The sequence below is a fragment of the Gekko japonicus genome, unplaced genomic scaffold, assembly GCF_001447785.1.
Source record: "Gekko japonicus isolate JY-2015 unplaced genomic scaffold, Gekko_japonicus_V1.1 scaffold1537, whole genome shotgun sequence".
Classification (NCBI taxonomy): Eukaryota; Metazoa; Chordata; class Lepidosauria; order Squamata; family Gekkonidae; genus Gekko; species Gekko japonicus.
Window position 1 is genome coordinate 387,104 of NW_015164233.1, and position 12,338 is coordinate 399,441.

Here is a 12,338-nt window from a genome sequence, read left to right on the forward strand (position 1 = left end):
TGACACTGTCTAACCATCTCATCCTTTGCCGTCCCCGTCTTCTTTGACCTTCAATCTTTCCCAGCATCAGGGTCTTCTCCAGTGAGTGCTCCCTTCTCATTTGGTGGCCAAAGTATTTGAGCTTCAGTTTCATTATCTGGCCTTCCAGGGAACAGTCAGGGTTGATTTCTTTGAGGATTGACTGATTTGTTCTTCTTGCAGTCCAAGGGACTCTCAAGAGTCTTCTCCAGCACCATAGTTCAAAAGAATCTATTCTTCGGCGCTCGGCCTTCCTTATAGTCCAGCTCTCGCAGCCATACATGACTACTGGGAATACCATTGCTTGGACCATGCGTATTTTTGTTGGCAGGGTGATGTCTCTACTTTTTATCATGCTGTTTAGGTTCGCCATCGCTTTCCTCCCAAGGAGCAGGCGTCTTTTAATTTCATGGCTGCAGTCACAGTCTGCGGTGATCTGGGATCCCAGGAACGTGAAGTCTGTCACTACTTCCACGACTTCCCCTTCTATTTGCCAAGGAGTGATGGGGCCGGATGCCATGATCTTAGTTTTTTTGATGTTGAGCTTCAAGCCCACTTTTGCGCTCTCCTCTTTTACCCTGAGCAAGAGGCTCTTTAGGTCCTCTTCACTTTCTGCCATTAGAGTGGTATCGTCTGCATATCTGAGGTTGTTGATCTTTTCCCCAGCAATCTCAATTCTGGCTTGTGATTCATCCAGGCCAGCATTTCGCATGATGTACTCTGCATATATATTAAATAAGCAAGGTGACAGTATACATCCTTGTCGTACTCCTTTTCCTATGCTGAACCAATCAGTTGTTCCGTATCCGGTTCTAACTGTCGCTTCTTGGCCCTTATACAGGTTTCTCAAGAGACATGTGAGGTGGTGTGGTACTCCCATCTCTTTAAGGACCTGCCATAGTTTGTTGTGATCCACACAGTCAAAGGCTTTAGCATAGTCAATGAAGCAGAAGTAGACTAAACTACTGTAACTCAACATTACAGCTGATTTACGCAATACCACTTTGGTCAGGATGAGGCATCAAAGAGCAGGGTTGCTGTGTGTGTGGGGAGCTACATTTGAAGCCTCTGCCATTCCCACTCTATTGGCATTCCAATGCAGGGAAAGAACTGGCCAGGCTGACCCACCTCTGGGCAAAATCCTTCTGTTCCAGACTTCTTTGCAACGGGTGATGGAAAAGCTTGCTGGCTCTAGCATCTAGTATCTGAGAAGGAAGTTTGGCACGCACTCAGACTCTTGCATTCTCCGAAGAAAAAAAGGTTGTCCTCCCTGCCCACTCTGTTTTTTCCCTTTTCTATTCCTAAACCTAAAACTTAATCAGCTGGGAGGAGGTGGGGGAAGAGGAAGAGCTGAGGCACTGGGAACTTCTCTCCCCTTCTCAAGTTTCCCCTGGGGTCTGTGTGTGTGCATGTGCGCTTCCTTCTTGCAAAGTGGAAGGAGCTGCCAGAGCACAGTGAAGAGAGCTGAGAGCTGCTGCAGTTTGCTTTAGTTGTCTGTTGGAGGCTTGAACGTTAGGTGGAGGGGGCGTGGCCATGGGGAGGACTCAATGCTATCAGAACAACAGGAGAGAGAGGGACGGGGAGAGAAGGCTCCTCCCCTTCTGCCCCGTAGCTGCAGTGAAGTCTGTTTTACTTTTTGGGTGGTTTTTAACTCCCACCCTCTACTTTTAAAGTTTTTAGATTTTTCTGCACACCTGGGAAGTAACTCAGGTGTGCAGGATAATGTCTTTTTCCTCCATGTGGTCCCAGTCTGCGGAAATAAGTATCTGCACAGAGAGGCGACCCTTGGCTATTAGATATATAGATTCATTTTCGTTTCAAGCTTGTTCTTATGTTGTGATTGTTTGCCACCTTGGGGACCCTAAGTTGGGTGGAAAGGTAGCATTCAAATGTTTTAAATACAATTAAGTTAGAATTTCTATCCCAGCTTTCTACATGATCAAGGTAGACTGGCCAGAGGTCATTTCGGGGGGGAACGTGGGGGAACACAGTTCCCCCGGGTGAGGTGCAGGGGGGTGGGGCACATGACGAAGCCCCGCCCCCTGCTTCCGGCCACCCCGCTTCCAGCCCTCATTCAGCCAGGAGGAGGCAGGAGAAGAGGGAGGGTAAGTTGCTTCCTCCCCGCCTCTCCCCACCCCTGCCTGCCTGGGGTCAGGGAGGGCCTTGGCGGGGCTTCCTCGCACTCTCGCTGGCCTTGCAGGTCCACCGCCGGGCCCCTAATGTCAGGGGGTGTGGCATATGCTAATGAGTTATGCTAATGAGTTCCCCTAGCTCTTTTTCTACGAAATGACCCCTGAGTGAGGCCGATGAGATTAATCCAAGGTGAGTCAGTAGATTCTTGGGAGACCCATTGTCCTAAAATATGCGTCTCTCCAGGGTGGGGATGAGGTCGTTAGCTAGCCAGCCACTCTTACTCACACTTCTAAACTACATGTCCAGGCTGGTCTTTGGCTGGCATCCATTTTGCGTCCTTTTGGGCCAGGCAGTATATTGCACCTATGATATTTGATATCAGGAAGGGGGTTTATGGTCTTCCAGCTATTAACTGTCCCTCAGCGAGAGGAGGGGTCTGACTGCTAACAGAGCCATCTCACGTTTTTCGGTCATGGATTTTAAGCACCCCCGTTATATTAAATCCTGGCCTTCTGCCTCTGTAGCCTCATTTTGCTTTACGTGCTTAAAATGAAAGAACTGTTACGCTTCCCTCCTCTCCACTTTCCTGTCTTGTGGTTGTTTATCACTCAAGCTCATTTAGGCAAAGCGATATCAATCATAACACTGAGATCAAGGCAAGCGGAATGAACGTAAGAAAAAAACCCTCACAATTAAACACACACAGACACCAACACCCATAAAACTCTCTTCCATTTCACTGAAAGCCACAAAGCCATCTCAAGAGCAAAGAATACATTAACACCAAGTTCTCACTCATGTCTGCTCCTTCCCATAGCTAAAAGGAGATCTGGATGGAGGAAACCAAAGCATAAAAGCTGTTAAAGTTGCCCCTATGCCTGGCTAGGTTTCACAGCTGGAGTAAACTAGAGGGAACCTTGCTAGACAGACCCTAATGAACCAGCATAGCATAATGCTTGGATCAGGGGTGTTAAGTCGCTCGCTTAACAATGTAGTCGGAGAGTCATTCAGCAAAGATCCAGCTTTATTCCACAGCTCGAACACAGTTCCACACAGATCAACATCTGATAGCCAGAACAGCTTTAGCATTGAAGCGGTTCCTCTTTTAAACTCTCTAGGCTAATGTAGCCACGCCCACTGTACAAATACCAACCAATGAGGTTGTAGAGATAAGGTCCAATCACAATAGTTCCCGCTCTTAGAACTGGCTGTTGGTGATTGGTCGGCTCTTTCTAGGCTACCAATTACATTTGAAGGATTAGGATCCTGGCCCAGGATGAAAGCTTCACATGGTGATTCAATGAGTGAGTTCACATACATACATTGTCAGATTGAATACACCACAAGGGGTCTCCAACATGGTGTCCAGGGGCGCCATGGCGACAAAAACTCCAGGTATCTCCCCACCCAGGGCTGGCAACCCTAACATGGCCGCACTAACTCACTTATGGGCCCCAGCTCACCGGCAGAAGACCCATGGTTTTAGGTATTTGCTGTTTCTCATCTGGTTCCGCCCACTTTCTCAAACCACTTGGTGGGTGCCAGGAGAAGTCTTGAGGGTGGAGCTTGGGGAGGGATCGCAGCGAGGCCATAATGCCATAGAGCACAGGTTCTGATGCTGCCATTTCCTCCAGGAACTGATCTCTGGAAAACCCGTTTGGTGTGCAGTGCTCCCTCCAAGCTGTGGAGTCTTGTGAGCAAACATTCTACTTTGTGAGCTACTGGCATTCAAGTTGTGAGCGAGCGATTTGGCTGCTGCGTAAACCCGTTTGCTCTGGAGCCCTCCTTCCTGAGCTGAGACAAAAACGGTGAGCCGGAGGCTAAAAAATCGGTGAGCTAGCTCACACTAACTCAGCTTAGGGGGAACACTGGTTAAAAGCACGGACTCTAATCTTTGGAGAACCGGGTTTGATTCCCCATGCCTCCACATGCAGCTGCTGGTGTGCCCTTGGGTCAGTCTCAAGTTCTCTCAGAGCTGTTCTCTCAAAAGCAGTCCTCGAAAGAGCTCTCTCAGCCCCACCTACCTCACAGGGTGTCTGTTGGGAGGGGAAGGAACAGGAGATTGTAGACTACTCTGAGTGAAGGGCAGGGTATAAATCCAATCTCTTCTTCTCCTCTCTTTTCTTCTCTTCTGTCATCTGGAGACCAGTTGTAATTCTGGGATAACTCCAGGCCCTACCTGGAGAGTGGCAACCCTAAGCTCAACACCCCTCTCAGTAACTCGTGGATCCTTGCCACATCAGGTAGGGTTGTGAGCAGGGGTCATTTCGTAGAAAAAGAGGTGCAGGAGCTGATTAGCATAACTCGTTAGCATAACTTATTTGCATATGCCACACCCCCTGACATCACCAGAAGTGTGTCAGAAGGCAACACTCACCACTCAGCCTCCACTGGACTGTTTTGGATTGCTAGCTATTGGGGGGGGGACGTGCAGATCTGTCCTCACAGAAGAGGGAGAGCTTGTACCTAAACTTGGTCTTAAAGGTGCCACTGGACTCTTTTGGACTGGGGGGGCCGGGGGGAGCTCTGCAGCTTACCAGGCTGCTTCTTGCTCTGACTGAGGGCTGCAGGGAGCAGGGGGTGGGGCTTGTTGCATGTGCCTGCCCCCTGGGCTCTTTACTGCCAGAGCTCCGCTCCTGCGTGCTCCTGCAGGAAATGACCCCTGGTTGTGAGGTCCCCCCTGGCCACTGGTGGGGATTGGGGGGTAGGAGTGCCAGATCCAGGTTGGAAACCTTCTGGAGATTTGGGGGTGGAGCCTGGGGAGGACAGGAACTTCAGTGGGGTACAATGCCAGAGAGTTCACCCTGCAAAGCATCCCATTTCTCCAGGGGATCTGATCTCTGTAGTCTGGAGATAGGCTGTAATTCCGGGGTGATCCCAAGGTCCCACCTGGAGGCTGGCTTCCCCTGTGGGAATGCTTGTAACCGAGGTTTTGGTCTAGCCGATGAGAAGAGCAAAATGCCCGGTCGCCACCCAAGTGTGTCTCTCTGCAGCTCATTGTCAACAGCTTCAAAGAGGGGAAGGCCTGTCTGCGAACACCTGACACCTGGGCCAGTTGACAGAGGGTGCATCAGATGGCGGGCTGAGAGCAAAACAGAATTCTAACACAGGCAAGCTGCCTCAGAGGAGGCTGTTGTTATCACTCCTTCCGAGCCGAGCTCCCTGGAGGAAGCGGCCACAATTAAAAACCATTTGAAGCGTCACTTGCAGGATCAAGGCAGGAAGAGTCAAAGCTGCCCAGCTGGTCTGAATAGATCGCAGGGAGATGGAGGGGGGGAATAAAAAGTAAAGGGTGCTTTTGTTGGAATATGGTACAGACAGTTTGGTGTGGTGGTTAGGAGCACGGACTCTAATCTGGAGAACCGGGTTTGATTCCCCATGCTTCCATATGCAGCTGATGGTGTGACCTTGGGTCAATTACAAGTTCTTTCAGAGCTGTTCCCTCAGGAGCAGTTCTCCAAAGAGCTTTCTCAGCCCCACCTACCTCACAGGGTGTCTGTTGTAGGGAGGGGAAGGGAAAGGAGTTTGTAAGCCGCTCTGAGACTCCTTCGGGTAGTGAAGGGCGGGGTATAAATCCAATCTCTTCTTCTTCTTATGAAGAAGATCTGAAAATCACCCTACAGGGGAACAGCTGAAGGACTGGTAGTTAGGATAGCTAGATTAGGGACCAGTGTTCGCTCTAAGCTGTGGAGTCTTGTGAGCAAAAATTCTATTTTGTGAACTACTGGCATTAAAGTTGTGAGCGAGCGATTTGGGTACTGCATGAATCAGTTTGCTTTGGAGCCCTCCTTCCTGAGCGAAGACAAAAAGCTGTGAGCTGGAGGCTAAAAAACTGCGAGCTGGCTCACACTAACTCAGCTTAGAGGGAACACTGCTAGGGACTGCCCGCAATGTCAAATTATGTCCTTGCTGTCTCCTGATTGGCTCTTCTGGAGACTTCCTGCTCCTGCAGAGCTTCCTTCTTGTTTTTCCTTCCTCCTTTAGCAGTTAGGTTAGACAGTTAAGGTTCTCCCTTTTCTATGTTCTATAACAGTTTGTTCTTTTTTTTAAGTAAACAAATTTTATTTCATTTCAATATATCAATATATCAACATACAGCAATGTAATGATACAATTACAATTACACTAAAAGGAAAAAAGGGAAGTAATACAAGGATTAACCCATAACTTACCAAACAGTATCATATTAACAAGCAACTTAGCAACAGTAGCAGTGTCAAACTAAATTTTAACATCACATCCTTCAGTACATTTGTAATAACAGCAGCAGTGACCTACTGTCCTGACTTCCTTAATTGGCAACTGATGATACAAATATAATGACAGGGTATTTGTCCAAGGATTACATGGCCTATGCATCATAAACCTATTTTGTTTAGTTAGGCGTGAGGACCAGGCAGAGTGAACAATGAAAATAGTTTATTTTATAGGAGGTCAAACAACAAGGTGCAAAATAATAACAGTAAGTGGGTGAAAAGAAAAGAAATCAAATGCCCTAACACGTTTAAATATATACAGTCCCTACCTCACTACCTTAGGCTACTCACCCTTCCCTCAGGATGAGGGTCTCTTCCAGTGGTAATTTCGGGGGGGAATGCGGGGGAACACAGTTCCCCCGGGTGAGGTGCAGGGGGCGGGGCACATGACGAAGCTCCGCCCCCTGCTTCTGGCCTCCCCGCTTCCGGCCCTCATTCAGCCAGGAGGAGGCAGGAGAAGAGGGAGGGTAAGTTGCTTCCTCCCCGCCTCTCCCCACCCCTGCCTGCCTGGGGCCAGGGAGGGCCTTGGCGGGGCTTCCTCGCACTCCCGCTGGCCTTGCAGGTCCACCGCCGAGCCCCTGATGTCAGGGGGTGTGGCATATGCTAATGAGATGCTAATGAGTTCCCCTAGCTCTTTTTCTATGAAATGACCCCTGGTCTCTTCCCTGCAGCAGCCTTCCTTTTGGCTCTGCCCTCTTGGAAGAAAGAACAGTTTTTCCTGCTGCACCACATCTTTTATTCCAAGCCCTCCTCTTTTCCTATTGGTCAGTTTTGGCTCCAAAACATCCCAAGGCCTTCTGGGATTTGTAGGCCCAGCCTCCTCTTACTGCTAGCCAGGCTCCCTGGGCCTGCTAGGCCATGCTTGCACAGCCCAGATCATGATAGCAGGGTTTGGGAAGAGGAGGGGAGGGACTTCAGTGGGGTATAGTGTCATACACTACATCCTCCAAAGCAACCATTTTCTCCAGGAGAACTGATCTCTGTCACCTGTAGATCAGTTGTAATCCCAGGAGATCTCCAGCCACCACCTGGAGGTTGGCGACCCTAGTGGGTTATAATTCTCTACTGTGTGCCCTGCAAAGCATCCATTTTCTCCAGGAGAACAGATCTATTTCCTCTGGAATTTGGTCAAAATTCCATGAGATTGCCAGGCCCCGGCTGGAGGATGGCAACTCTGCTTTCCCAGTGAACTGTGGCCAGAGGCCTGACCTGTCTGTCCTGTGTTTTGCTGCTGACACTCAAAACCCCGTGGCCGCCATCTGTTCACCTGGCTCAGGCCTCCGCTGTGAGTTCTACTGCACACGGGAAGCTTCCAAGACCTCATGAGGTTCACCGATTCAGACATGGCTCTCTGTGATCTGTTGTGGCTGAGGCAGCTACTGTCTTCCTGTCTTCACACCTGTAAACCAACACTGTACCCCCACCACCACCTGGGGGTGGGGTGCCGGCAGCAAGGAAGGAGTGGGTGGCCGCCGTGAGACGAAATCTCAGCAGTGTACGGAGGCTTTGTGGATTTCCTCCAAGTTACTCGACAGGGATTCAGAGAAAGAGACCCACAGAATGTGGGTGAGAAACCGCAGCATCCCCCCCCACCTTATTCCCCCCAAAGAGGAGCAATCACTGAAAATCCAACATCACACGAAGTACATTTACTTACACTGTGTTAACAGTCAAGATCTCCTTGTTGTGCAGTGGCATCATCAAAATCTAACCTGGTTCGAAAGAATATCAACCATTTAATCCTTTCTTTCCCCCAAATTTCTATACTTGTTAAGAACCCTCCCCATATCAATCCATAACTCATTATTTTAAAAATGGCAAAAAAAAATTGGACTGCCTTCATCTGGAGTTACCGTAAACCAAGAATCAGATTCGCAACACTAAAACGCCCTATCAAACTCGGTAGACTTGTCCTCCCCGATATCAAGCTATATTATGAGGCAACGATATTGTCTAATGTGACTCAAATTTTGAGTTCAAACTCTACACCTGAATGGGTACAAATTGAAGAATACTTTATAAACTCCATGAAGTATCATATAGCCATCTGGAACAAGATTAACGAGAATTCTTTTTTAATTCCCCAATATCCCTTTCATGCAAACACTATTTCACACATAGAAATTCAGAAGCAAAATACTGGCTCCCGGGATCTCATTAGCTTCCACATACTTCGAACAAACATGGTTCCCCCCCCCCACACAACACAGAAATTCATTCATGTTATGGAAACAGCCCCACATGCTACGTCTTAACGACTTAACTGACAATAAACAGTTTCTGTGCAAAGCAAAATTAGATTTGCTAGCCAAAGCCTCATTGCCTTGGTTCAAATTTCTCCAGCTACAGCACCTCTTCAACACCTCCACATTACAAAAGACTTGTAAAAGTAAAGGTAAAGGTTCCCTTGCTCGAAAGCCAGTCAAGTCCGACTCTAGGGTTGTGGTGCTTATCTCCGTTTCGAAGCCGAAGAGCCAGCGCTGTCCGAAGACGTTTCCGTGGTCATGTGGCCGGCATGACTAGACGCCGAGGCGCACGGAACGCTGTTCCCTTCCCACCGAAGTGGTACCTATTTATCTACTTGCAATTTCTTGCTTTCGAACTGCTAAGGTTGGCAGGAGCTGGAACTAGAGACGGGAGCTCACTCCGTCGTGTGGCACACTCGGGTCGCAAACTGCTGAACTACCGACCTTCCACAGCCTGCAGTTCAGCGTCTTAACCACTTGAGCCACCGCAGCGCCACCTTCCATAGCAGCCATTTTATTTCTTTTATTAGATCTATTTACCGCCCTCCCCAAACGGGCTCAGGGGAACTGATCTCTGTCGCCTGGAGATCAGCTAGACAAAGTTTGAGTCCAGTGGCACCTTTAAGACCAACAAAGTTTTGTTCTGGGTGTAATCTTTCGTTTGCATGCACACTCCTTGAAGCTTATACCCAGAGTTTAACTATGTTGGTCTGGGCTCTCTGGACTCAAACTTGGTTCTGTTGCTTCAGACCAACCCGGCTGAATCTGGAGGTCAGTTGTGATCCCAGGAGATCTCCAGTCACCACCTGGAGGTTGGCAGCCCTAAAGACAGAGCCATCTGTTGCTGCTAGCTAGAACTGCCAACCTCCAAGCGGCCCCAGGAGATGTCCTGGAATTATTACTGATCTCCAGGTGACACAGATGAGTTCCCCTGGAGAAAATGGCTGCTTTGGAGGGGGGACTCTATGGCATTATACCCAGGGCTATTTTTGGGTAGGAACGCACAGGAACGGAGTTCCGGCTGGCTTCAGAGTTGGCCACGCCCATTACAGCCAAAACCTCTGCATGCGTGGCCACAGAGGGAAGATCTGGAGAGCGCCCCCCCTCCCTGGCGACTCTGCGGTGGGCAGGCCGGGGGGGCCTGGAATGCCTCCCCACGCCTTCCCCAGCCTGTTCAAGGGCCGGCTTGCCTGATTCCCTGCAGCCATGGGCCGCCTGGGCAAGCCAAGGGAAGGCATGGGGTGTGGTTTAATATGCTAATGAGTTTCAGCTGTTGGGTGTGTCCTGTTATGCTAATGAGTTCCTGCTGGGCTTTTTCTACAAAAAAGCCCTGATTATACCATGCTGATGTCCCTCTCTTTCTCAAACCATGCCCTCCCAGGGTTTCACGCCCTTATCTTCAGGAATTTCTCAAGCTGGATTTGGCAACCCTACTGCCAGCAATAGTGAGTAAAGCAAACCTCCAGATTCAGAGGCAGTAAACCTCTGAATCCTAGTGCCAGGAGACACCACCAGGGGAAGGCCTTGGCCTCTCTGCCCTGTTGTTTGCCCTCCAGAACGACTGGCTGGCAACTGTATGAATTGGGATCAGATGCATAGCTACGATGGGGCTTTGGGGGGGCTCCTCCCCCTTTCTTAAAGGCACAGCCCCACAAGAATTACTCCTGTAAATGCTTTTTTCAATCATTTTAAAACTTTTTTTAAGGCATGCGCTCCTTTAAGCAGAGTGGGGTGCTGTAGCTGACTAATTCCCGCACTGAGCAAGGGGAGGGGTTGGAGTAGGTGACCTCTAGGATCCCTTCAGACGCTGTGTCAAGAAACTGGTCTCTTTTAAGAGAGTTTTTCTGTCTAAGTGTTACCTTTCTTGAACATAGAAGTCATCATCCCCACTTGCCGGCTTGTTATCAGAACTGTTGCTTAGGCTGGAAGGAGTGATTAACTTGCAGCAGCTGAGAACTGTCATCTAAAGTGGTTGACAGCTTGCAGTTTAGAGTTCTATCCTGGTAACAGCTTTCTACTGGCTAAATGGCTTTTCTTTCTGCACTGAGAACTTCAGCCCCACCAGAAAAAAAAGTTGCCCCACAAGCCACAAATTCCTGGCTACGGGGCCTGATCAGGATGCTAGACTAGATGGACCACTGGCCTCATCCAGCAGGGCTCTTATTATGTCTTTATATGGTTTGGGAATGTGCTGAGGGTTATGAGCCAAGTCAGTATAATTATGTACAATCCATTTAATGTTGTTAGTGTTGTATTTCAGCATCATAAGCTGTATTGAGGACTTTACAGTTGGCAAGCGGAATAGGGATAAACTAAATAATTTGATCTTAAAAAAAAAAAAATCCATGACAAAATTGCACTTAATAAAAGAAACCCTCTCTAGTTCCTTTTGCGATGGTGCTGATCGCAGGGGTTTTAAACTGGTCTCAGATAATCTCTCCCTGCTGATGCAAGCAATTGTGGAAGTGATTTAAGAAACAACCCACCAGCTACTATCCTGCCACGGTTAGCTGTACTGGTGATAAATGAGCCCTTTAAGTTTCAAAATTAAGTACAGATTGGCTTCTTTGTTTACTATTGCTTTCTTTTCTAAAACCTAGAGAAGGTGGGGAACTGGCTTTACTTGACCTGGTCTCTCCCCTAACCCACCTCTTAGACAACTGTAAAGACTTTCAGATGACCACTGGTTATCATGGGGTTGCCAGCTCTGGGCTTGGAAATTCCTGGAGATTTGGGTGTGGAGACTTGGGAAGGGTGGAGTTTGGAAAGAGTAGGGACCAGGAGAGAGTGAGTTTGGTGTAGTGGTTAAGAGCGCAGACTCTAATCTGTGAGAACCAGGTTTGATCCCCCACTCCTCCACTTGCAGCTGCTGGTGTGACCTTGGGTCAGTCACAGGTTCTCTCAGAGCTGTTCTCTCAAGAGCAGTTCTCAGTCAGAGCTACTGGCATTAAAGTTGTGAGCGAGTGATTTAGCTATTGCATAAACTAGTTTCCTCTGGAGCCATCCTTCCTGAGCAAAGACAAAAATGTGTGTAAAAAACTGTGAGCTAGCTCACACAAACTCCGCTTAGAGGGAACACTTCTTAAGAGCATGGACTCTAATCTTGGGAGAACCAGGTTTGATTTCCCAGTCCTCCACTTGCAGCTGCTGGTGTGCCCTTGGGTCAGTCACGAGTTCTCTCAGAGCTGTTCTCTCAAGAGCAGTTCTCAGTCAGAGCTCTCTCAGCCCCACCTGCCTCATAGGATGTCTGCTGTGGGGAGGGAGAGGGACAGGAGATTGTAAACTGCTCTGAGACTCTGAGTGAAGGGCGGGGTATAAATCCAATCCCTCCTCCTTTTCTTCTTCTTGTACCTCAGCAGGTTATCACGCCACAGAGTCCACCCTCCAAGGTAGCTATTTTATCTGGGAGAACTGATCTCTCATGCCTGGAGATCAGTTGTAATTTCATAAGGCCTTAAAATGGCCCTATTGTTGCTTGTTGAGAAGGGGGGCCCATAACAGTTCAAGCTTCAGGGTCCTAAAAATGCAGGTCCGCCACTGCTCGATGCCATTATATCCCACTGAGGTCCCTCCCCTCCCCAAGCCCCACCCTCCACAGGCTCCACCCCCAAAATCTCCAGGTATTTCCCAACCCAGAGCTGGCAGGCCCACGGCATGGAGAAAGGGCTTCAGCGAGGGTTGCCAG